Below are 26,792 nucleotides of genomic sequence, written 5' to 3'. Positions count from 1 at the left end.
AACCAGTTTCTGTTGCTGTTTCGCCTGAGCTTCATGAACATATTCGATCAATTGTCGATTCGAATTGAAAATTGAATACACACATCGCCCGCCGCGCGACAGACTGTAAAAATGCATTACATTGCATGTGAGAGAGTGCAGTGTACACATAATTAATCCCAACGAAATTCGCACACCTCTCACCCCTCTCGCCCGAAGCATGGCAGCCAGAAATTCGTTTTAAAATCCATTTGCGATCCCCCGCCAAAGCCGCCTGCCGCATCGGCAGTGAAATCAATTTCACCGAAATTGCCGCAAAAGTGTGTAAAAATAATACAACCTCAGTGTGTTAACAGTTATTCGCTTAAAAGCGCGAGTCGCTTTTTTCGGCCGCTCTCCTGCGCGCACTAACGGTAAAATCAACAAGCAGCCAGCCCTCCTTGCTCCCGCTCCCACCACCCAATAATCCAATTGAGGTTTTCCGGGTGGAGAGCCATGCTGCTGACCCCACTCCTGGCGGCACTGCTGACCAGCAGTGTGAGCGAGACGGCCGCCGACTACGAGAACACCTGGAATTTCTACTACGAGCGTCCCTGCTGCGCCGGCAACGATCAGCCGAACGGCCACGGGAAGTACAACAGAGGTAAACAATCGATCCCCCTCCTCATCACACCGAAGTACAGCTAACCTTTCATCTGATCTCAAGAGAATAGGGTGAAATATTCAAGGTTTCAGATGGCCTGGAGATGCCTATGGCCTGCGGCACTCCCCTCTCTGTGGGGCCGAAAAACATTCAATTCATGTACAGATACGGGCCGTTTTTTCAATTTTCGCCGGCAAAAACAATTTGTAACTTATTTGCCATAATATTCTCGCGCATGTTCTTTGTACTTTTTTTATTTATTGAATTTCTCTTCCATTCGATTGCAATACGCATGCAACTACTGTTTTTACATTTGTTGTCCCTTTGTTGTGTTTTTTTTTGCACTCGTATTATTCATAATTTGCATATTAATGCCTTTGATGTTGGATATTATTCGAATGGTTTGTGTCACTGCGAGTGGCTGGGCCTGCCATTGACATGCATATTTCGCATTTAAACAAATACCAATAATGTAATCATATTTTAAGCATATGTCTCCCCATAATCCCGCACAGATAAGTCCCTGCATGATATATGTATGTTAGTGTTGGGTCGTTCATGAACGAACGAACAAAAATGAACTATTCATGGAAGTGAACGAACTGAATAAGTTAATCTTATTCGTTCTTTTTCGTTCATCGTTCTTTTTTGTTCATCGTTCTTTTTTGTTTATCGTTCGTTTTCGTTCGTTTTTGTTCCTCATGTTCGCTATGTTTGAGCTGGTATGGCAGCTCTTTTTGTTTTGCTCATTTCGTTTTGTTCGCTATTTTTGAGTTGGTATGGCAGCTCTTTTCACATTTTGTTGTGGCGGACTCTGGCAAGAAAGTTGAAAAGAAATTTAAACTGTTTTGAAATGTCGCTTAAACGTAAATTTAGTGCTTTATGGAATCACTTCGATGCCATAGATGACAAAAAGGCATAGTGCAAGTACTGCAAGTCGGATTTGAGTATAGCCGGAGGTTCACAGAGCAATTTAACACGGCATTTGAAGTTGAGACACCCAGCTTCTCTCGATGAAATTGAACGACAAGGAAGTACTGAAGCCAGTTATTCTGCCGCCACAACATCGCAGCAAAAAATAACTGCATTTGTTCAGAAGCCACCGACAGCGCGTAAAAGTGAGCAATTAGACAAACAGTTAGTGCGAATGATTTCCAAAGGCCATCATGCTCTCCGGATCGTGGAGGAGCCGGATTTTAAGAAGCTGATAGAGGACGTTTCAAATTGCCCTGGATATAAGTTGCCCACACGTAAAACGCTGTCTAATGTGAAACTTCCAAATATACACAGTGAGTTAATTGCCAATGTGAAAGAGAAGATAGCATCTGCATCTGGAGTTTGTCTAACAACTGATGGATGGACATCGCTCACCAATGAGAATTACATAGCTGTAACCGCACACTTCATAGACAAGACGAATATGGAACTATCTTCGCATATGCTAGCTTGTGAAGCGTTCGGTGAGAGGCACACAAGCCTCAATCTTTGCTCTTTTCTTCAGAGTGTTGCAGCTGATTGGAAAATTTTAGATAAAATTACTGCAATTGCATCAGACAATTGGGAAATTGGCGCCATATTCCATGCTTTGCCCACACTTTGAACATCATTGTACAGAAAGCACTGGGACCAATTGACAGTCTAAGGGTCAAAGCAAAGGCAATTGTAGAATTTTTCAATCGCAGCTCATCCGGATTCAAGAAGCTCAAAGAAATTAATAGCCAATTAAATCTGCCCGCCCCCCCCCTTTAGCTGACACAAGATGTGCCTACACGTTGGAACTCAACATACAAAATGTTTCAGCGCTTGTCTATTTTAAAAGATGGAGTTATGGTGGTCATTTCCCTTCTACGCCCTGAACTAGTACTGACCCAGGCAGAATGGCAAATTATTGATGGTGTATTGCCAGTGCTGAAGCCATTTTCTGAAATAACAACTGAAATTTCAGCAGAGAAAAATGTCACCTTATCAAATGTTATTATAATGGCCACATTGCTGCATCAATCCATAGCCAAAGCTATTCCAAAAGATGATTTTCTACGGGCAGTCGTAGAAAAACTCAAAGAGCAGTTGACCGTACGTTTTGGCGATTTGGAAAATAATATTTTGTATGCAGAGAGCACCATACTAGACACAAGATTTAAAAAACGGGGTTTTAGGTCCGATGAATGCTATGAAAAAACAGTTGCAGCTCTACAATGTAAGATCGCTCAAACGGGATTGGTTTATAATGTTGCTGATGATCTGTCTTCACAAATCGAAACCGTCAAAACGTCGCCAACCAAAAGTGGCATTTGGTACGAGTATGACAAGCAGTATAACCAAATAACAAAGCCAAGCTGTAACACGGCTGCTGCCATTAGAGAGGTAGATAAATACCTAGCAGAAGAGAACATCAATAGAAAGCAGGACCCTTTGATCTGGTGGACGCAGCGAAAAAATGTATATCCACGACTATACGATATGCGTTGAAACGTCTTTGTTTGGTGGCCACGTCGGTGCCATGTGAGCGCTTATTTTCTGCAGCAGGAGAAATAGTCCGCAAAAGACGAACGCTTTTGACGCCCAATAAGGTTGAAAGCCTTATGTTTTTACATCATAATATGTGAAATACTTAAAAATTGTGTTATTTTATAGGTTTTAAAATTATAATGGACAACATAAGTAAAATTTATTATTGTTTTTCAGCCCCGACTTCTAAAACATAAAAAATGGAAAACGAGATACTTAATTGAAACTGTTGGTTGTGTCCTAACGATATCAAGTACTAAGTACGAATTAAAATAAATTTAAGAAGTTAAAACGTCAATGAATTGTAGTGCATTATTTACATATAAGCTTAAAACTAGATATGAGACTTTAAAATTGAACTAAGAACAAAAAGACCGATAAACAAAACAGGCCAAAGAACAAAAAAGAACGAACTAAAGGGACAATGAAAAAAAGAACGATGAACAAAAAAGAACGATGAACGAAAAAGAACGAATAAGATGAACAAAAAGGAACGAACTAAAAGAACGACTTAGTTCACTGCATAAAAATGAACGAACGATTTTATTCAGTAAATTGAACGATGTTTACCCAACACTAATGTATGTACCATTATTGACTCCTTGATGCTCTACCCAAATGAATATTAATAATTTTAAAGTCAAAATCCACCAAGCTTTGCTCTTCTCTAGATTGAAGCTTGGCCAGTTTATTGAGTCATTAAGTCATTAAAATTTATTCAGCCATGAGAAATCTAAAGCTGTTCTCTGGTCTCTGGTCTCTGGTCTCTGGTCTATTATTTTTTGTTATTGTGTCTGGTCTGTGGCCTGTTCTGAGGCAGAAACATGTTTGATTTTGCTTAATAATCTTTGTTAAAATGAATTTATCATTTTGAGGTTGTTTGATAGAAAACTTCCAGCCAGAGTTCAATGAATTCCGCATCAAAAACAAAAGAAACATAAAATTTGGGGAAAGAATGCTTAAAGAAGGAAAGGGAGGAGTCCCTGAGTGCCCGTCGAGTGTTTTGTGGGGGGGTCCAGGTATTATGTGGCAATTTTGTGTGGCAAACAAGTTCTTGTTGCATGGCCATCGGACCGACCATAGACCCGTAAACATTTTCTAATAGTTCACGTTTCAGAATGCTGGTCAGGGACGCCTCGCCTCGCTCCTTCTTGAGGCACTGTATGGGTGCAGCATAAAACTTCACGTGCCGACAACAACTTTGGTCCTTGCCGCATGTTGCACTGTAAACTCAATAGCTAAGCACTTGCCCCAAAGGAAACGTGCGGCGCATAGAGAAGCGCTCAAACGCTGTTCCCCCTTCCCTCCGCTGCATTAAATAACGCACATAAATTTCGTATTTATTCCCCAAAAAAAGAAATGCAATTAATTTCATTTAAATCCAAAGAAAAAAAACAAAATATAAATTTTCCAAATCTACTGTGGGGGATTTATGGTTGACATTTTAGAGTTGTTGTTTTTTTTTTTAGGTCATTTAATTTATGGGAGCTTGAGGATCATCTCCTGTGTATCTGGTGCAGTACTTCCTATCCTCCTGCGGCATCCCTTTCCCACACATCTCCCTCTCTCTCCCTTTCTCTCTCTCTCTCTCTCTCTCCCGCCACTTCATTTGTTGAGTCAGCGGCTTGACAGATGTTTCTTTTGCGGCCACTCCTCTTCCCACTTATTTTCGCTAGATTCTATTTTTATATGCCATTGTCTGTTGCGTTTGCTCTGCCTCTGTTTCTCCCCCTCCTTCCCCTTCTACTGGTGCTCGCTTCTTTTTCTTTTTCCGTTTCTTATCTCTTTCTTCATCTCCTTTCTCTGGCGTACAATGCTCGCTGGTCGCCGCCTGCTGTTTGGAATGATGTGTGAATGACTTCATTGCGAAGCACAGTCCAAGAATTGACTCGTTCGATCGGCAGGTAGACACAGAGCTGTCCAGTTCTGTTCAAACTGCAGGGAAAAAGAACTAACGCCGCTCCGAGATGGTTTAGCAGTCACTGGAAACAGTGCGTTGGCTTATCATTCATAAAACTATTGATATTAAAGGTTCAAGCAAACAAAAAAGGCACCCTTTTGGATACCCTTTTGTTCCGAAATATAGTTGAAAATGCACGGCTGTCATCAGTGTAAAACTGTAGTTTTACAAGCGGCGTGTTATCGTAGAGTTGTTGTTTTAATTGTAACTTTTCACTCTTTGGCCCGGCCGTCTTGCTCTTGTTCTTCACTGCAAGTGTTACTCGTCAGGCCAGCTGATCGATATATCAGCTGCCGACCAGTGCACTGCAGCGGAACCAATGAGCCACCGGCAGAGGGCGTGCTCATGCTGATCTAGGATTATCTACTCCTACATCTGCTACACCTACATGTAGCATAGATTATGTTCCCCCACCAGAGGCCGCCACTGTATTAAGGTGGCTACACAGTGCCAAAATTAAGTTTTTGGACACTGTACTATTGGTGATATGGGACGTACTAGGAGGCAGTCGTACTAAAGGTAGTGGAACCTAATAATAGTAACCACCACGGCGAGCCGATGCCTGTCGCAGGAGGCGACAAAACACGGCATCAAGGCCGAGACCAGTACAGCCTTGATTATAAAACTGGAAACACCGGCACGGAAAGACGTTTTTGGGCTGACGGCGTCAGTATTCTAGAACTTCAGTAAGCGGAGTGAAATCCTGCTGAAATAGCTTCTAGGCTAATGCTGAGGCCGCCCCCGTCCCGTTAAAAACTGGCAGTTCTCCTAGGTACGCTTCCTGATTCGTCGCCATTAAGTTGGTGGTGCAGGCTCGGTTGAGCAACGCTCCCGACTAGCGCGGATCCGGCTCTGAACTCTTGACCCCGTGAAGGCAAGAGTCAACCCTAGTATGGCCTCACTGCTTGCATAGACAACCATGGGATTAATAACGCGACTGCGCAAGCGAACAGGAACAACGACCCGGGAGTTGGGACCCATTAGAATGGAAACACCACAATCACAACCAAAAATTACAGAGGACGAAAACGCATTCACGAGGAGAGCAAGGATGGCAAGATCACCGGTGGAGGTGAGACCTGCGGGAGAAGCAGCAGTAGCAGTCCAGGAGCGGACTCAAAAAGATCGGAACAAAAAGGAGCTACAACAGAAGGAGCAGACCCAGATGGAGCAGACCCAGATAGGGCAGACCCAAACGGAGCAGACCCAGAAGGGGCAGAGCAGCACGGCGCTAAGCGATCTCGGGCAGGAAATTGCAAAGCTGGTGGAGATGCTGGAAGACGGGAAGAGGCGCTCTATCCACCAGCCGATGAGGGACTCCATTGAAAGCATCCGAGCGCTCTACGAGCTGGTGGCCATCCAGCTCCATGACGATAGGGCAAAGGCGGTGATCCGTACCCACCAGTCCTCCCAAACTTCGCCGTTGTTTAGGACAGCGGTGGAGGCAAAAAGGAAGCAGGAAAATGGGAAAGCACCGAAAAACAAGAGGAGCAAAGGGGTGGACACCCAGACGAAAACCTGCGCGGTTGGAGTGGATGCGAAAACTCCAACTCCAGGAGATAACGACACAGGGGAGACACCGACGGCGCCTCCGAACAGGGAGTGGAAGAAAGTTGAAAGAAGGCCGAGAGTAAGGAAGCCGAAGCCTTCATCATAGCGGCGAAAGACCCGAGCAGCTACGCAGAGATTCTGCGAAAGTTAAAAGGAGACGAGAAGCTACAAGGGCTAGGAGAGGCGGTGGCAAGAATCCGCCGCACCCAAAAGGGGGAACTCCTGCTCCAGCTCAGCAAATCAGGAGAGGAAACCTCGTCCTTCCAGAGTCTGGTCGGCGAGTCGCTAGGGGACGCAGCAGAGGTCCGCGCCCTCCAACAGCGAGTCATCGTTGAATGCAGCGACTTGGACGAGGTGACCACCAAGGAGGAGATAAGGGACGCCCTCATGTCCCAGGTCCAGTTGGCAAACGTGGCACTGGACGACATATCAATAAGGAGAGGGTACGGACAGACGCAGATTGCAACTGTCCGACTTCCGACAGAGGACGCCCGCAGGGCACTCTAAATAGGAGGACTGAAGGTCGGCTGGGTAAGAGGCAGACTTAGGGAAAGGGTCAGCGTCACCAAATGCTTCCGCTGCATGGAGTTCGGCCACATGGCCCGACAGTGTAGGAGCGATGTAGATCGTTCTAAGCTGTGCCGGAGATGCGGGAAGGAGGACCACCTTGCAAAAGACTGCGACAAGGACCCCCAGTGCATGTTCTGCAAGGGAAAGCAGGAAGATTGGAGGCATATCGCAGGAAGCGGCAGGTGCCCCCTCTTTAGACAGGCACTTGCAAAGAGGATAGGATGAGGTGCATGCAGCTGAACCTTAACCACTGCGAGGCGGCACAGGCACTACTGAGCCAAGACGCCAGGGAGAGGAAACCGGACGTGGTCATCGTATGCGAACCATACAAACCGGTGCCAGGCAGCGGTTGGGCACAAAGTAAGTGCAGGAAGGCCGCGTAAGCCAAAACCAACGGGGCCAAAGTGGAAGGATAGTCTACTGGACGTCGCAGCCTTCTCGGACTCCTTCAGGCAACACAAGTGGAACCTAGCTGGTATCTCAGCGGAGGAAGCGGCACGGGAACTGACGCAGAGGATAGCCGACGCATGCGACCAGTCCATGCCAAGGAGGAAGCCGTCTCTACGAGGAAGACCTTGCTACTGGTGGACGCAGGAAATAGGCGAGCTTAGAAGAGCTTGTCTCCGAGCGGGACGGCGTGCCCAAAGAGCGAGAGGCCGCTACGCCTTCGAAACCAGGCAAGAGGAATTTCGCACGGCAAAACACGGGCTGAAGGTGGCCATCAAGAAGAGTAAAAACGACTGCTTCCGCCACATATGCGACGAAGAGGAGGTAGACCCCTGGGGTACTGCTTATAAAGTAGTCACCAAAAGGATCAGAGGAATAAGCACTCCTACCCCGACGTGCCCGCAACTGCTGCATAGGATTGTGACAGCGCTGTTCCCCAGGCACCCGCAGAAGGTAGAAACTAACCTGGACCAGGAGGAACCACCATACGAGCCAGTATCTACACTGGAGGTCATAGAAGCAACCAGGAGAGTTGGCGACCGGAAGGCACCAGGGCCGGATGGAATACCCAACAAGGCCCTAAAGCTCGGGGTGGCCACCCGACCGGAACCCTTTGCGGAGACTTTCAACAGTTGCCTCAGGGAGGGAACATTCCCAAAACGATGGAAGAGGCAGCGTCTAATTCTGCTGCCCAAAGGCAACAAGCCAGCAGACGATCCATCGGCGTACAGACCAATCTGCCTGTTGGACACTGTGGGCAAGCTGCTTGAAAGAGTGCTGTAAAACAGGCTTCTAGAGTTCGTGGAGGAAACAGAAGCACTCTCAGAGGCGCAATATGGATTCCGGAAATCCCGCTCGAAGTGCACGCCATCATGGCGGTAGTTAGCATCGCAGCGAAGGCCATAGAAGGAACAAGATGGAGGCGGGGCACCAAGGAGTACTGTGCCATCGTGACGCTGGACATCCGAAACGCTTTCAACTCGGCCAACTGGTCAAGGATCGAGACGGCGTTGTACCGAATCGGGGTACCGGTATACCTTCTGAGGATGATCTCCAGTTACTTCTCGGACAGGGTGCTGGGCTACGAGACGGACCAAGGAGAGATAGCGTACGAGGTTACGGCAGGAGTCCTGCAATGATCAGTCTTGGGGCCGCTCCTGTGGAACCTCAGACTGCAGCTACCCGCAGGTTGCCAGCTAATCGGTTTCGCTGACGACCTGGCCCTAGTCGTTGTATCTAAGGAGGTCCAGAAAGTCGAATTGGTAGCCAATACAGCTATTGATCTAATTTCTGGATGGATGCGGGAAGCCGGTCTGGATCTGGCTGGCCACAAGACGGAAGCAGTCCTCATCACGAGCAGGAAGAAGACGGAGTATGCCACAGTGCGAGTAGGAGCAGACCTGATAAAATCGCAAGAATCCATCAAGTATTTGGGAATGATGTTGGACAACCGCCTAACCTTCCGCTCGCATGTGGAGTATGCTAGCCAGAAGGCAGCGAGGATGCAAGGAGCTCTCTCCCGCATGCTTCCAAATGTTGGTGGACCAAAGACTGGATGCCGAAGACTGATGGCAAGCGTAGTGTCCTCCATCCTTCTCTACGCAGCGCCAATCTAGGCGGCAGCGGTCATAAACAACCAAGGCCTGCGAAGGAAGTTAGCTGCTCCATACAGGCTAGCCGCGCTGAGGGTCATCTCGGCTTACAGGACTGTGTCCGAGGACGCAGCACTAGTCCTAGCGGGTATGATACCCGTGGACAAACTGGCCAGGGAGATGAAAATAGTGTACGAAAAGAGTACGGCGCAGGGAACCATAGGCGGCACGTCGGCCATCCGCAATACAGCGCGACAGGCCTCCATCGAAACATGGCAGGAGCGGTGGAATCAGAGCGTCAAAGGGAGGTGGACGCATAAACTGATCAGTAGCGCGAAGGAGTGGATCGGAAGGAGCAGAGGCAACGCGGACTACCACATAACGCAATTCCTAACCGCGCATGGGGGCTATCGTAGCTACCTATATAAGTACAAACACGATACCAGCCCATACTGCCCTACGTGCCCAACCGCAATCGAAGACCCGGAGCATGCCCTTTACGGCTGTAAGAGATACGCAGCATGGACGGAGAATATCCCCCCAGCAGAGTTGCTGGTTAGCTTTATGACAGCATCGGAGGATAACTATATATACGTGTAACGTCTCATCAAGCGCATCCAGGATGACCTGAGACGATGCGAGAAAGAGCGGCATGTAGCGGCCTAGAATAGGCCCCCTCCCCGCGAAGCAATACCTAACGGTGATCCCGCGGGGGGAAGAGTTGTGTAAGTGTGTGGGGTGGTTTTAGTACGTATGACTTGACTAGAGCAAGGAATCGTGCATGCCAATGGCACGGGTCATTGGTATCTCATGAAGATTTCCACTCCTCATGGCGCATCCATTAAAAAAAAAAAAAAACCTCCCAACAATGACGGGGGTGTGGCTTAATAACGCTGCTGTGTCAGTGGCACAGCGAGATAGTGGCAGGTGGCAACATCATTAAAAGTATGCTTAAAGAGCCACGAGTCTCTTGCCAAGTTTTAGTTGAGCTTCAAACGGAAGAAAAATCACGTTCCACTTTGGACTTTTCTCTCTCTCTCTCTCTCTCTCTCTCTCTCTATAGTTGCATGCAACTTTGTCCACTACTTGCCGCCGCAATCTTCGCCGAATGTTGCAAACACAAGTTATATAACATTCGATTCGATAAGAACCCGGGAGTCGGGGGTCGTCTGCTCCGCTTTTGCTGCTGATAAAAGAAGAGGAAGTCGCACTTATCGCGCGGGGTGGAGGGGGATTCGAGGGAAGGGAGGAAGCCGATAGAGAAAGTGTGGCAAAAGCAATTAGCAGGCAGAATGTGTGTGGCAGAATGCCATCAATCAACCGTAAATGCAGTTATGCCACAGATTTAGTCGTTTTCCCTGCACTAGTTCAATCACTTTGAAAATTGACACAAACAAACGCGACTAATGTTAATTTCCATTTATGCATCAATTTTAAGATGAAATTTAATTAAGTTTTCGTGCAACCTGTGTCTGCCACACACGCATGCACACACGCTCTCCCTCTGTGTGTCCCTAATTGACTAAAGTCTTAACTTAATTCTAAAGACCATAATTTGCATTCTTCCCTTTTGCCAACTGCAGACTCGGACCAAAAATGTGTCACATAGTGTGGCAACAGTTGCCGGAGCAAGTGGCTACCACTCGGTGCTACCTCTTGTCTTTGGGGGCACACAAGCGAAAAGACATGTCGTGTGCATGATAATGGCTCTGCATTTGTTGAACTGAAGCATTTATTATTATTTGTACGATTATTTATGCCACCAATCTGTTTGCTGTGGCTGTTTTTGGTTGGCAAACAAAATGAACTCTTGCCACAGCCACAGCCATGCCACTGCCACTGCTGCAATAAAGTAAACTAAATTGAGTTGAAAATATTTTGCCACACCAACTGGAGGCGCCTCCGCCTGCCACTGCAGTGAAAATTAAAGCCAACGAGCTAAAGCCAAAGCCCAAGCCTTGGGGCCAGTCATAGTACAGTGCTGACAATAAGTATATTTACCAGGCATATGCGCTGAAGAGACGACCCCTCGAACGGGGGGCTGGGAGGGGATGGGAATTGTTGTGTTGTGTGCAAATGAAATGGCAACCACTTTTGGGTGAGCTTTTGCCTCGTCTGTGGCGGCAGCAGCTTGGGGCACACAGGTGTAGACGTCTAGACGCACAGGCTTTTCGAGTGCTTAGAAGGTGTGTTGTCCGTGGTGGCAGGAAGGGGAAACCACAAGTTCCTATAATTAGCAGGAAGGGAGAGACGTGAAATGCTAGGGAAATTGTTGGCAGGATTTATTTACATATGATTTATTGCCCAAACCAAATATTTAAGGCAACATTTGCCAATAATTCACAAGAATTCCACATTGAAAATTCAAATAAACACAACAGCTGCATACCAAGTAAATTTGGAGTGTTTAAAACACCAACAGTTCCTGTAAAAACATTAATTAATCGAATTTGGAATGATAAGAGTATTTACTGATGCGGAAGTATATTCATTTTGTTTCTAATTCCCACCAATTCCCAATCTTGTTAGGCTTCCACGACGTGCAGACATATTTTGCTTAATAGAAAATTATTTATGTATTTAAATAAATATATATATTCCTAACGCGACAGTTATTCTACTTAATTTTAATGTTCACATAGTTGTGTGCTTTTAAACAGAATGATTGCCTTTTTCTAACATTTTTAGTATGACTAATATTTTTATTATTATGGCTAATATTTGTGTTATTAATACTAATACTAATTCTAATTTTATTATTTTTATTATTATTTGGTATTATTATTATTATTTTTTTTATTATTTTTTTTTAAATTATTTGTAATTATTTATTTGTTTTTGTTTTTATTTTATTTTTTTATTTTATTATTTATTTTTTTTATAATTTTTATCTTTTTAATTATTTATTTGTTCTTATTTAATTTAATTTTTTTTATTTTATTGTTATTTTTTTTATTTAGTTTAATTTTTTTTTATTTTATTATTATTTTTTTTTTTAAGAGTTTGTCAAGTGTTTTTCTAATCCCTAAATTGCGTTGCTCTACTAATATTTTTAATATTGAAAGGTAACTCGTTCCATAACCGAATATAATTTGTAAAAAATTGTTTAAAGAAAAAAACGAAGATTTATACAAAAGCAAACGAAAGGAAATTTAAAGGATAAATGTTTCATGTGGCAGCAGCGAGGAACTGCAGCCTGCAGGCACACATTTGATGCCCCTTCTGCAATACCGAGCCTCATTTGATGCCACATTTACATAGACTCGTTTGTGTGGCTCTCTTTATCCTCTGATGGCCCCTCGTTTGATGCCACACAGAAACCCTTCGAGTTGCTGTCATCTTTTGGGGCCAAAATGGTTGCTGACATTTCAAAGGTGATAATGTCAGGCCAAGGGACCCTGGCCTGTCCCTGTGCCTGTGCCTGCACCTGACGGCCGGTTTCTGCCCCTGGGGGCACAGTCCACCCATTGGTTTGAGGGGGTGGCAGGACATTAAATTTACAATATGTTCATTGCAATTCGGGCAAAACCCAGCAGCTCCCACTGCTCCCACTGTCTCTCCTTTTGATTTGTTAATAACGTTTTTCTTTTGGGGAAAATGTCATTTTCTCCCCTGAAGAAATTGATTTGATGGCCCCCGCGGAGGGGGTTGGGGGCATGGTTGCCTCTGCTCGTAAAACGCATATTTATGAAGAGCATAAAAATTATTGACATGAGATATGAGATATGGGATATGCGGAGAGTCGTCTCGAGTCGCGAGTATCGAGGTTTGAGAGTCATAAATGCTTATACGCCCATAAGCACTCTCCCCACAAAAAGAAAAAAACAGCAGAAAAAAACAGAAAAGTGAAATATAAAATTTGGCGTATTTTATTTTTATTTTTTATTTTTTTTTTGCGCAAAGACAGCTCGTAAATGGAATTTGATTTTGATTGGACTCTGGATTAAAACCAAATAAAGTTGAGGACTTTGACGGGTAAATGGGGAAATTTTGAAAGGATTTTATCAGGCGCTTTTTCCTCTCTGGGAGGAGCTTTCTTAAAAGCTTGTGTCTTTGAACAGAAGGACCCTGGCATAATAGGGAGATATTCCTTAAGGAACAGGAACAATGTATCGTTTGAAAACCTATTCAGAAATTACGATTAGGTCCTAGGTGTCCAAGGAGTCTCAAAATCAATGAAAAACAATTAATTTGCAAATATATATACATATATCTAGATCGAAAGGCACTTGGATTACGTCCATAGAGCGATTGAGGGCCATTTTGAAAGGCAGGAATTACGCTAAGGATGCCAGAAGGTAGATTGTTCCTTAATTCCTAGCCATGGAATGTATGTCTGTTTGTGGAACGTTAAAGAGTTGAAAACACATTCAATCCTGATGTAATCTTGGAACCCTCTCGGCTCTGCCCTTTCCCCGGAATCTTTGGACACATAAAATACCCCGAGAAGCGTATCCTTGGGGGCCATCAATTTTATGTTAATATTTAGCATATTTTTATGGGCTTAATCCAGTCATGAAATTGTGGCAATATGTTTTTACTGGCTGCCGATGACAATTGGCAGTGGCAATGGCCCGAACGACTCCATAAGCCAGGGCACGGATTGAACTCCCCATCGTCCCAAGGACCTACATATGGCCCCCTATAAATGCCCCGAATTGACTTGTGGATTACCGAAGTCTGAATCCCAAATTGCGGGCAATTATTTTGCGGGGCTCCAAAAGCATATAACAGCGGATATTCCATATAGTTTATGGTGTTGTTTTTGTCTGTGTGTGTGTTTCGTCCTTAAAGATGGCCCTCCTTTAAATCTGCCACAAAAGTTTGGGCCAAAAACCAGCCGGTGAGGAGTGGAAATGGAAAACTTCGACGGGCATTTTTCAGTAGAATAAAAATATGTACAAAAGCATTTCAAGCGTGCACAAGTCGACTTCCTGTTTGGCAAGGACATGCACAACCATGCACATACACGCACGAGGACTTGTTCCGGCGACTGTACTTCTATTGTAGTTGTTCCCTTTCCCTGCCCGGCCGCCCTGCCGCCTTTTCTCTGTTTATGCCACACACACACGAAAATATTCACTGGAAATTCGGAAATCAAAAATAGCTACAGTTCTGTTTCCCGGGCTGCCTGCGGACGGGTTTTCGGGTTGGGTTGGGGCTTTCCTTTCGGTATTTACATATTCCATTGTCGAGAGCGGAGGAGCAGCATGAGAATGAGTGCATAAATCGGATGAGTGGAGCCTCGGTGGTCTCTGGCTCTTTTGTGACCTCTCCTGTCATACTTTTGGCCATTGTCCGGCGGAGAATGTGTGCGCTTTGTTGTAGGAGGTCATCCATATTCCTTCCACAGACATTTGACACTTCACCCGAAGACATCTCATCTCATCTCGCGCAAATATTGAATTTACTTGACGAAAATGTTTTCCAATTTTTCTCATCCCCCCTCTCTCTCTCTCTCTCTCTCTATTGCAGATCATGTAAGGGAGTTCACATGCGGCAGACTGTACTATCGCACATTTCACATGAATGAGGATCGGGATTCGCTTTATGTGGGCGCCATGTAAGTATTTTTCTATAAATTCCATTGGAAATTACAGAGTACGTTTTTGTGGAATTTAAGGCTAAATAGTTGAATTTTCATATTATCGATTATTTATCGATCTTTTTTGTGATTTAGAGCTAAAATTGTTATTGAAGTTCTTTAATTTGATCAACTTTGATCGATTTCTTGAGTTATTATGGTATGGTGAAATGGTACTGTATCAAAACCACTCAAAATATGCTCCAGTCATCGAAATTAAGTAACAAAATCGTGAAAAACAATCGGTAAATGCATATTTTACGATTTTTGGGATATAAAAACTACATAAAATCCTCTCGATGGTTCAAACTCCGTTTTACAGCACAGAAACGCACTGTATTCCCAAAAACAATCGATAAACCTATCGGCACATTGATGGTTTTTCCGATTATGGAAAGCACCGATGGGGGGGAAGCTTTTCCAGCTCTAAATTAACAATTTTTTCTCATTTTTCTCATATTTATGTTCATATTTTTGTCCATTTCCAGGGATCGCGTATTCCGTTTGAACTTGCAGAACATCTCCTCGTCCTACTGCGATGTGAGTACCAACTTTTGTGCTTTCCTTTTGCAGACGAATAATCACAAATCTATTGTGACAGTCGGTTGGAGCGTGGTGGGGGGTGGGGGGTGGTGCGGGGGGGGGGGGGGGGGGTTAAAACCAGAATCGGGGCAAGGTTTTAGGCAAAAACCACAACAACACGGGTTTCGGTCTGCGCCTTAGCGGCAGCTCTTGTTAAAAATTTATTATACGCCACTCTACGCCAGCCCTGTATCTGTGCGTTTACCTCTGAATAAAGCCGCTAAGCTTCCGTTTCGGGTGCCTTTCGTGGCCATAAAGCGTCACATCTAAGCGCTGTCAACACAATGCACAGGCTTAGCAGCCTTTTAGGCGCACTTGGAGCCCGGACATCCTCACAAATCTTCGATTCCCCCAGCGCCACAACCAGCATGTTTATTTTAGTTACAACCCAAAAAAAGGGACCAAAACACAAATTTAATATGAACTCTTGTCCATGGCTTATGTGCCTCTCAGGGTCCTCCCTGTCCTCCCTGTCGCTGGTGTATTCCCAGGTTTCTGCACAGATTTATGCGTCAAAATCTAAGAGCTGCAGAGAGAGAACTTGCCACAACATTTTCCGTGGCAATTCGATTAAAGGAAGTGGCAAACGCTCGCGTATGTTCCGGTTTTTCGGGCTGTTTATGAATTTATGGCTTGAAGAAGTTTGTTTTATGAGCCTGCGACGGGACACACCTGACTGGGATGCTCCATTTCGTAATCGTAAAACTCTAAGAGGTTTTATATTCCAGGAGGAGGAGGAGAGTCCTGCGGATACGTCAATATATTTTATGCAGTGCGAATACCCTTCGCCCTGGGCATCATTTGGTCGTTGTTTTGGCCTATACGCGAGGGCTCTCCTGTTGCTGCTTTAGACTCCAGCTCCTGCTCCTGTGCCCGTGCCGGCACCTGTTCCTCCTCCCCAGCCATGGCTCCATTGGTGGTGCTGCCTCTCTCCTGCTTTATGCGCCAAATTCAAATTCAACTAAATAATACATGATTTTGGTTTTATATGAACGCTCTGTTGCGACTGCCTGCCTCTTAAGGGGGGTGGCGACTTGCTTTGGCGGTGGGAGGCTCTGGGAGGCTGGTGCGTGAAAATATTTCGTGAGTGTGTACTGTGGCGGCGGGGTAGAGGGTGGGGGGAAACATTACGTGATTTATACATAAATTTAGTTGAAAGCATTAGTAAAGGTGCCACGGACTGGTGCTAGTTGTAGTTTATGCCATATGTGGCACGGCAATATACCTTGTAGATATTTTTTCATTCATTTGGAGAAAAAATTGAATTTTTGAATTGATTGAACGTGAGCTCTTAACTAATGGTTAATGTCCTTCGGTTGAGCAACATTTCTGTGGTCCTAGAACTGGCTGATCATCTATATTTATCTCTATATATCTCTATTACAGCGCGACGTGATCAATCTGGAGCCCACACGCGATGATGAGGTCAGCTGTGTCTCCAAGGGCAAGAGTCAGGTGTGTATTTACTTTTAGATACTAAGATTTTCCCTTTAAAGTCCCTTACGGAAGCTAAAAACGAGTGTAATTTCATTAGCTTTAAGTTTGGGGAGTAGTAAAGAAGAGATGTTCTATGTTCTCTTCGGAGATATGCTGATATTTGCCCAAGAAGTGTTTTACAGCTTTATATCGTATCGTATCCTATGGTATATTGAAGTCCTCTGCGCTTAAATTGTATCAAAGTTCCATTATAAATAGTTAGACCATCTTATGGTGCCTTTTCGTGTTATCAAAATGGATACCGGCCTTGAATATTCTTGAGTTATCAACTATCTTTAGAGTTATCTAAATGGTTATCGGTCATAGAACCCAATTTTATGTGCAATTGAATAAAGGCCACTGCCAGAGGAATATCCAGTACAAAATGACTATCTATTCAAATAAATATTATATTTCAATCAATAATCGGCTAAGAAGTGTGCCAGTAGTCGATAACAGTCGCCCTTCCCCCACGATAGTTCTGAGCAAAAAATCTATTGAGATGCATTAGAGAAATCACATACTCGTGCGGAGGTATGTTGCAGTAACTCGATTTTCTCGTTCGAACCCAAGGGAGGAATCCCATCGACTTGCAACGTGGGGGCGGACTCTGCTGCTGCTGTTGCAACTCGTTTATAATGTGACAGCAAATCCTTTCATTTGGCAGTGCCAGGAGTGCCAGCAGCAGCAGCAGCAAGTTGCATGCAACGCACACACACACACACACATGGGGATCCTGCTTAAGTCATCATAAAGCTGCTCTGCTCTGCTCGCTCTCTACCTCTCTGTGTGGCAGTAATTTCTGCAGGGATGCCACTTGCCATTGTTGCCGCTGCTGGCTGCCCCTTGTGCCTCTTCTGGCTCCTCTGGTGTCCCCATTCGGGTTGCATTGTTGCCAATTGATTTAGCTTCGGCAGCGACGCGAGCTATTGCAATTTGTGCTCCGTTCTTGCCACAAAATTCGCTGCACTCACGCACGGGGCTGCAACAATTTTGACATTGCTGCGATTGTGTGCCAAAATAGATGATGCCACGGCACAATAAATTGAAAATCCTCCCCCAAAACCCCCCACATCCACCCACATCCCCCCCCCCCACAACATTGTCAATTCCTTTGAGGGGATATCTCTACAGGTTTACTCCTTCCCCTGCCCCTGTCGCTATATCCTTCCACGAGTTACTATAATCGATATCTTTTTGGATTTGCAGGTTTTCGATTGCAAAAATCACGTGCGCGTAATACAGTCGATGGAGCACGGCGATAGGCTCTATGTGTGCGGCACCAATGCCCACAATCCCAAGGATTACGTTATCTATGTAAGTTGCACACACACACACACACACAGACACACACGCAGTCAACCGCGAATTTTTCGAGTGCGGACGCGCCAAACAGCTGCTCTGCAAGACACAGACAAATCGCGAAAGATACCTGGAAAAAAAAATACCCGAAATTAGCTCAAGCTCTTGCTGACACCGCGTGCTCACCTGGGAGGATCGAGTCTCACCCCGACTGGCTTCTGATCCGGGCTGCGCGTTGCACTTCCACGGTCACCCAAAGGGGCAGGGGCGCTGGGGCCCACCGTGAGTGCTTTGGACGGCGCTTTTCACTCGTCACTTGGAGATTCCCACCTTTTTTCATCCTTTCTCTCCTTTGGGCTGGTTCTCCCGTTCTTCTTCTTCACTCCAGGCCTCGCAGCTGATCGACTGGGGTACCAGGGCTGGATAGTGCAGGCCACTAACCAGCTGATCGACTGCAGTGCGGTGAAGGGGCACTAGGTGCCAAAGCATCCAGCCCTCGACAGAGCCCGCTGCGGAAGATAACTGCGCCCACAGCAGCTAGCTTCTGTCAGCGACCGCACCTGAGGGAAGGTACTGCCTAACTCCTAGGCGGGATCACTTGCAAACCGCACACACACCTACACATAAGTTCCATCCCAAATTCACACGCGTGGAGGAATCCCGTGGCCGGGGCGCGGACCCTGGAGGCCCTGAGAGATGTTCCCCCGAATCCTGCTTCGCCGGTGGCACACTTGGCCGACGAAGCAAAATTCGCTACACGCCAAGGAGCAATGGCTTTCCAAAAAGCCTCAAAGGTGGCCCGAACACCGCCACAAGCAGCTTTAGCACCGCCAATGAAGCAGAGCTCGTTGCACAGCTTTGCCAGTGGGGCTACGCAGGACGGCGGCAAGGGCACTGATACTCTGAAGAGGCCGAGGGACCCCCCTACACCATCGAGTAGCGGGAGAAAAACCCCCCCAAGCGAAGCAGGAACTGCTTACAGGACATAGACGAGATTGGCGCAATCCTGGACGACCTACTCCACCAGATGAACGAGAAGGGCCAGAGGTCGATCAACATGGCCATCAAGAAGATGGTAGCACGCATGAAGGAGTTGCAAGTGGAAGTCAAATCCCATCTGCAGGCGCCAGAGGATAAAAGGGCAGCGCCAGGAGGATGCCAGTGCCATGATCACACTGCAGGCCCAACTGGCCCCCTACCCAGGATGACCAAGCCCAGTGCGACTAAGGCGACGCAAACGGCATCAGGAGCCCACAAGAGCGAGGCAACATTCCGAACTGAGGAGAAGAGCGCGCGCGGAAGGCCCAGGCAAGGACACCAAGCTGACGCCACTCGACAAGAGGAAACCAAGATGCAGTGCGGCAAGGCGGAAGACACCAACCCTACACAGAAGTGGAGTGAGGTGAGAGGCAGGCGTGCGAAACGCAAGCAGACAGGCCGACCAGACGCAGTGCTGGTCAAATGCACCGAGAAGGCATCATACGCCGACATCCTCAAACTGGTGAAGGCAGCACCAACACTCCAGAGCCTCAAAAACAAGGTTCAGGGCATCAGGAAGACAGCCTCGGGCGAGCTGCTTCTAAGGATGCAACAATCCTCAGACCCCGCCACCCAGGAGCTGCAGATGGCCATCCAGGCAGCGCTTGGGGACAAGGCAGCCGTGAAGGCCATGCAGGAGACAGTCGCGGTTGAGGTACTCAACATAGACGAGCTCACGACAGGCGACGAGGTATGTGAGGCCATAGCTGCAGCGATCGACGGCGACTTAACACAAGGAGCAGTGCCGTACATGCGGAAAGCATATGGCGCAACGCAGGTAGCTACGCTGAACCTTCAGCCCGCACTCGCAAAGAAGCTCCTGGAGCTCGGAAAAGTTCGAATCGGCTGGGTTGTCTGTCGCGTGCGGCAACGGATTGCGCCAACCCGCTGCTTCAAGTGCATGGCCTATGGACACACTGCAGCCAGGTGCAGATCCAAGCGGCCTGTGGCAAGCAATGCATGCTACAAATGTGGTGGGGAGGGGCACAAGCACAACCAGTGCAACAACCCGCCAATGTGCATACTATGCGCTGGCAAGCCAGGAGACGTCCGCTCAGCAGCCCACTCGGCCCTCAGTCGCAGCTGCCCTGACGCTAAGATGGCACTAGCAAAACTGGTTGATGGTTAAGCTCCTGCAGCTCAACCTAAACCACTGCCGAGCTGCTCAGGATCTGTTGGCGCAAACAGTCCTGGAGCAGAAGATCGACATAGCGCTACTCAGCGAGCCGTACGGCAAAAAACACGAAGGAGTCTGGCAGCAAAGCTCAGACGGAGGAGCAGCAATCTGGAGCTGTGGCCCACAACCAGGCCAGCTTACCCACAGAGCATCCAGAGTGGGATATGTGAGAGCTAAGCACAGCGGCACTTTTGTCTACAGCTGCTACATAGCACCGAGGTTCACGCAGCAGGAGTATGAGGCGATCATCAGCAACATCGCTAACGACGCACGAGGCAAATCGCCGGTCCTGATAGCGGGCGACTTTAACGCCTGGGCCACGACTTGGGGCAGCGCCATGAACACACCCCGTGGGACATCGCTCCTGGACGAGTTCGCAAGCCTGAACGTCTGTCTCCTCAACACAGGAACCACACCAACGTTCAGCAAAGCAGGGCGGGAGTCTATTATAGACCTCACCTTTGCAAGCCCAGAGCTCGCACGCCACGCGAAGTGGCAAGTGCTGAGTGCTTACACCCATAGTGACCACTTAGCCGTAATGACGGAAACCTTTGCACCCAGGAACACAACAAGGATACAGCGGGCGCTCCAGGCCGGGTACAAGGAGGAAAGCCTGAGCAGAGCCGCGCTCCTCTCGGCAGCAGAAAACCTAAGCGCCGCCGGGGATGCTGAAGCATCCGCGCTTGCCGTTTACAGGACCGTCAAAGCGGCCTGTGATGCAGCCATGAAAAAAAGAAAGATCGGAGGAAGCAGGCACCGGCCAGTACCGTGGTGGAATGAGCACATTGCCAAGGCCAGGAGGGAGTGCTGCGCAGCTCGGCGTGCCTACCAGCGAGCAAGAGGCTCCGCCCAATTTGGCAGAAATGGCGCGGCATTCAAGGCCAAAAGAAAAGAGCTGAAGGAGGCCATCAGAAGCAGCAAACTCAAATGCTTCAAGGAGCTCTGCGATGCAGCCGATGCGGAACCTTTTGGTGGAGCATACAAACTAGTCATGGGGAGATTAAACAGACAGCCTATGCCCAAGGATCCGGTGCATATGAGAAAGATAGTCGGCACCCTATTCCCTGGACAACCACCCTTACAAGAGGAAGCTAGGCTAGAAGGAGCTAGCCTGAGGGACACCACCACCATCATCACTGCCAGAGAAGTACTGGAGGCCACGGGTAAGCTGAAGATCGGGAAAGCGGCAGGTCCAGATGGAGTCCCTAATGCAGCACTAAAATGCATAATTAGAGCCCATCCGGAAGCATTCGCCACAATGTACACCCAGTGCCTAACGGAGCGGACAGTCCCACGAGCATGGAAACGGCAAAGGCTGGTTCTGATACCCAAGCCAGGCAAAGAGCTCAACGACCCATCGTCATACCGGCCGCTGTGTATGCTGGATACCATGGGCAAGATTTTCGAGAGGATGGTATGTAACCGACTGGAGGCGGAACTGGCTGAGCGTCGCGGACTTTCCGACCTCCAATTCGGGTTCCGCAAGCAGAGGAGCACCACTGACGCCATCGAGATGGTGACAAACCTTGCCAGGGAAGCCATGGCAGGAACGCGATGGGCTGGAGGCGACAAAAAGTACTGCCTAGTATGTACACTAGACGTACGAAACGCCTTCAACTCTGCCAGCTGGAAGAGCATCCTAGAGGCCCTGACCAGGAGGGGTATATCTGAGCAAATCACACGGACTCTGCGAAGCTATTTCACGGACCGCGTCCTGATCTACGACACGGAAGAAGGAGCAGAACATCACCAAATCACCGGAGGCGTCCCACAGGGCTCGGTCCTAGGGCCGATACTGTGGAACGTGATGTATGACGATATCCTGCGGCTTACATTACCGGAAGGGTGCACCCTGGTGGGCTTCGCCGACGACATAGCACTGGTGACAGTGTCGAAACACGTAAGAGACGTAGAGGAGAAAACCAACGTAGCAGTCGGGATGATAGTGGCCTGGCTCGCAGCCAACGGGCTAGCATTGGCGGAGAAGAAGACGGAGGCTGTGCTAATGAGCAGCAGAAAAAAGGTCGAGCAGGCATGCGTGAGAGTCGGTAGCACGATCATCAGGACCAAGCCTGCGCTAAAGTACCTAGGGGTAATGATGGACCAGAGGCTAAACTTCAAGGCCCACCTGGAATACGCCAGCGCAAAAGCGACTGCAGCTACGGCGGCCATAAGCAGGATGATGGCCAATACAGGGGGACCACGGCAGCGTAGCAGGCAGCTCATCGCTGGGGTGGTCACCTCCATAATCTTATATGGATCAGCAGTGTGGGCACCAGCAATGATGGTTTCCACATACAGCAGAGACTGCAGAAGCGCATACCGACGCTGTGCCCTGAGGGTTACATGCTGCTTCCGGACGGTGTCTGAAGACGCCGCACTTATTGTGGCAGGGATGGGCCCACTGGATCTCCTGGCAGCTGAGCGGCAGAGCGGAGTGGAGGTAGCCAGCGAGCGGCGAGAGCGCACTATAGCCCAGTGGCAACGGCGCTGGGACCAAGCGGCAAAAGGGAGGTGGACCAGACGTCTCCTTCCCCAGCTTAGCCCATGGCTGCGAAGAAGGCACGGCCAAATGGACCATTATTTGGGCCAACTGCTGACGGGGCATGGCTGCTTCAAGCAGAACCTGCATCGCTTTAGGCATGCTGACGACCCGTATTGCAGCTGCTGCGGGCCTGGAGTCGACGAGGATGCAGAGCACGTCTTCTTTGTATGCCCCCGCTTCTCGCAAGAACGAACGAGGCTAGGGGAGACGCTTGCAGAAGTAAGTGTGGACACCCTCACCGACCAGATGCTAGCCGATGAGCAATCTTGGAACGCGGTCGCCTACATGGCAGCAAGCGTGATCAAGGAGCTGCGCAGGCTGGAGCGAAGCCGGACAAACTAAGCCAGAAGGATGACCCCACAGCCCGCACCGCGAAGTAATGCCTAGCGGCAGTCCCGCGGGAGCGGACCCAATAAAAAAAAAAAAAAAAAAAAAAAAAAAAACACACGCAGTCAATGGCTGGATGGATGGATAGAAGAAGCCCAAAGCCAAGAGCAATTCCCTACCCATTCATGAGCTATGAGTGGAAGCCGTTGACTGAATGGGCAAAGATTGCCACCGATAGTTGACTTTAGATGGCAATCAACAGTTGCTCCTCCAGCAGAGCAATCTGCGATAGAGTGCAGCTCCCATTCAGGCATAGATTAAGTCTCTATCTAATCCAAAGGCCATCTTCTGCACACACACTTTCACTTATTTCCTTTCTTTACACATGTATGTATATCTGCCCCGCAGTCAAATTTAACTCATTTGCCGCGCTCGGAGTATGTGATTGGCGTGGGTCTGGGCATTGCCAAGTGTCCCTACGATCCGTTGGACAACTCAACGGCCATTTATGTGGAGAACGGCAATCCTGGCGGTCTGACGGGTCTGGTAAGTGGGTGGATATTGTCTGAAAATCGAGAGTTGCATCCATCCATCTTTGTCTGCAGTACTCGGGCACCAACGCGGAGTTCACCAAAGCGGACACCGTCATCTTCCGCACAGACCTCTACAATACATCGGCCAAGCGATTGGAGTATAAGTTTAAGAGGACCTTGAAGTACGATTCCAAATGGCTGGACAGTAAGTATTTCACTAATCACTCCTTTTTTTTAGAGACCCTATTATTATTTTTTTTTTTTTTTGTTTTAAATCATCTCAAGGATGATCGGAATTTTGATCGTAGCACTGTAGCCACATTGATCAGATACTGGTGATGTAGTTTGGCGAGTTTGACAGGTCGGTATTTAAAAAAAAAATAGAAAAATTAATTAACTGTTTTAGAAAATAAACTGAAATTACTTTATAACATGATGAAAAAAAAAGGGGTCAAAAGTTTAAGTCAGCAGTTTTGATGAAGATTGCCCGCTCTCTGAGATGTAGCGGCTCTTTTTTGATTAATAATTGATGTAAATTGTTATAATATTTAAAGATTTTGAATTTCCTTCTGAGCCCGGCAAATCTTTGGCAATCGAAGATCAGGTGTTCGGCATATTCAGTTACATTGCACGTTTCGCAGATATTTGAGTCAATTGCTTTGATTCTGTGTAGGAAGACTTTGTCGTATGTGTGTCCCGTCATAAGTCTGTTAATGGTCTTGATGCTTTTAGCATTCCATTTAAGAGAAAAATGCCAGGGTTTACTGGGTATGTCTGGAAATATGTCTATGAGGCTGGATCCCTTCTTCCTACACTTCGTCCTGTAGTCCTCATTCCATTTGTATACTAAAAAGTTCCTAATTTCTCTTTGAGCCACCTTGTAGCTGTATTTTATATTTATTGTAAACCCGTCACTTGTAGCATCCTTTGCTGCTATGTCAGTCTTTTCGTTGATGGCCACACCCTTCTGACCAGGGACCCATAGAATGTCAAGTTTCTGAATGTCTGATTGGTTAATTATATTGTGAATATCATTCACTAGGTATGAGTTGTATTCTTATTTTTAATTAAATTAATAGCTCCTAATCCATCACTTAAAATCACAGCCTTTTTGTAATTATATTTAAGACATAGTTCGCAGGCCTTTTTAAGGCCTACGAGTTCGGCACCTACTGAGGATAATCTGTTTTTCTATTTTGTACTTGTGGATATTTCCACTAGGCCATTGTACTATTCCTATGCCACATGTACTTTCTGTAACTGAGGCATCTGTTGATAGAATGTTCCAGTCGTCCTTTCTGTACTTGTTCAGAATCTCATAAAATATAGTTTTTATTTCTTCATTCGAGTTTTCTTCTTTACCCTTAGTTACAAATTTATCTAATACATGGATTTTGTTACATGTGTTAACACTATCACAGTCTTGAGTGTTTACAAAGATGGAATTAAATTCTCTTAAAGTACGTGTGTAACTCGTATCCGCTTTTGAGCGTATTAGCTCGTCAAACATTGTTGGATTGAACCTTTTAATTTTAAGCAGTTCTTTGGCTGTAAGCCATTTCGCCCTGAAAACAGGTGGCATTACACCAGCGAGGACAAAAATTTCGTGTTTGCTTGTGTCAGGTGGCACCCCAACACACCTTCTGAGTGATTTAGCTTGCGCTATTTCTATATCTTTGCTTGCTCCTGATCCCATGTCTGAAAAACTTGTGATAGCATATTCTTGTTTTGTTCTAATAAAAGCTTTGAAGATGTTGGTACTTGTTTTAGGTTTTAGACCTGATTTGATAGTAGTCGCAAGCTGGAGGAGTCTGTTACCTTTTTTTGTTTGTTCTTTAACCATTTTTACATGACTGACATTTGACATGTTTGCGCTAATCAGTCTGCCTAAGAAACGGATATCTTTTCGATTTGGTATAGGCACATTTCCAACAGAAATATTTACCGCTCTGACCTGTCCTTTTCCTACATTCATTGCTGCAGATTTGCTTGGATTGAAGCTAAAACCGAGATCACCACATAGAAGGTTAAAGTCATTTAGTTTTTTATTAAGGTTTTCAACCGCTACAGTAAACTCTCTGTTGTGAGAGATTATAACGAAGTCATCTGCAAATTGCATCATATGAGTATTTCTATCACAGATCTGATGTAGTCTTTTTGTGTATACATTAAAAAGGAGGGGCGACAGACAAGAGCCCTGCGGGATTCCTCCCTGAACTACCTGAACAGCTTTCCCTATTTTCAGTAGTCTCATAGACATAAAACTGATGATCCAGTCAATGTATGTTTTAGGAAAACACTCATTTTCCATTAGTCTTTTTAAGAATTTCAGGTTGACACAATTGTAGGCATTGTTGAAGTCAACAACCACAAGAGTAACGTGTTCCTTGTTCTTTTTCTCTGCCGCTACCACATTGATGACATCATTAATGCACATCACTGCAGACTTGTTTTTTTGGTATGCATAAGATCTGTAGGGTATAATCTTGTTTTCTTGTATATGCTTTTCCAGCCTGGCTTTCACCATGCCATTTACTGTCATGGCTAGAACCGAAATGAGGGATATGGGTCGAAAATGTTTTAAGTCAGTCAGATCCATGTTTTTTTTCGGTATTGGTACAATTCTGATAGATCTCCATTCGACTGGAAAATCGCACATAGCCACTCGACGGTTGTAAAAATGTACAAGTTCTGTCTTTATACTAGTGTTAAGAGCACTCAGCATCTCGTATGTGATGTGATCTATTCCTCCTGCCGTTTTTCTGTTTCTGACTAACACAGCCTCTAACTCTTCCAAGGAAAAGAAAGGATTTTCATTGTTCTTGATTGAGTACATTTCTTCGTCTAAATCCTTTGCTTTTGAGGTTATTTGTTTGTTAAGGAATTCCAGGTATGGCGCAGCTTTGTCAGGGTCGAAAATTTCTGGAGTGTCCTCTTGACAGTTTTTTAGATTTCTGAGGAATCTCCAGGCTTCTCTT

The 26,792-nt window shown here is 46.6% G+C and overlaps 1 long non-coding RNA gene and 1 pseudogene across 1 annotated transcript; one reads left to right on the top strand and one right to left on the bottom strand.

Moving 5' to 3' along the window:
- The first annotated feature begins 442 nt into the window (after positions 1-442).
- The window catches only part of LOC117190782, a 51,526-nt pseudogene continuing 25,176 nt past the window's right edge, over positions 443-26,792 (top strand).
- LOC117190784 lies at positions 18,240-18,545 on the bottom strand. The gene is made up of 2 exons (XR_004473825.1): positions 18,381-18,545; positions 18,240-18,324 (listed from the first exon to the last, which is right to left on the bottom strand). It is a non-coding gene; the product is annotated as an uncharacterized LOC117190784 (long non-coding RNA).

Source organism: Drosophila miranda (assembly GCF_003369915.1).
Source record: "Drosophila miranda strain MSH22 chromosome Y unlocalized genomic scaffold, D.miranda_PacBio2.1 Contig_Y1_pilon, whole genome shotgun sequence".
Taxonomy (NCBI): Eukaryota; Metazoa; Arthropoda; class Insecta; order Diptera; family Drosophilidae; genus Drosophila; species Drosophila miranda.
Note: the sequence above shows the minus strand (reverse complement) of the source record. Positions and strands in the feature narration are given on the sequence as shown.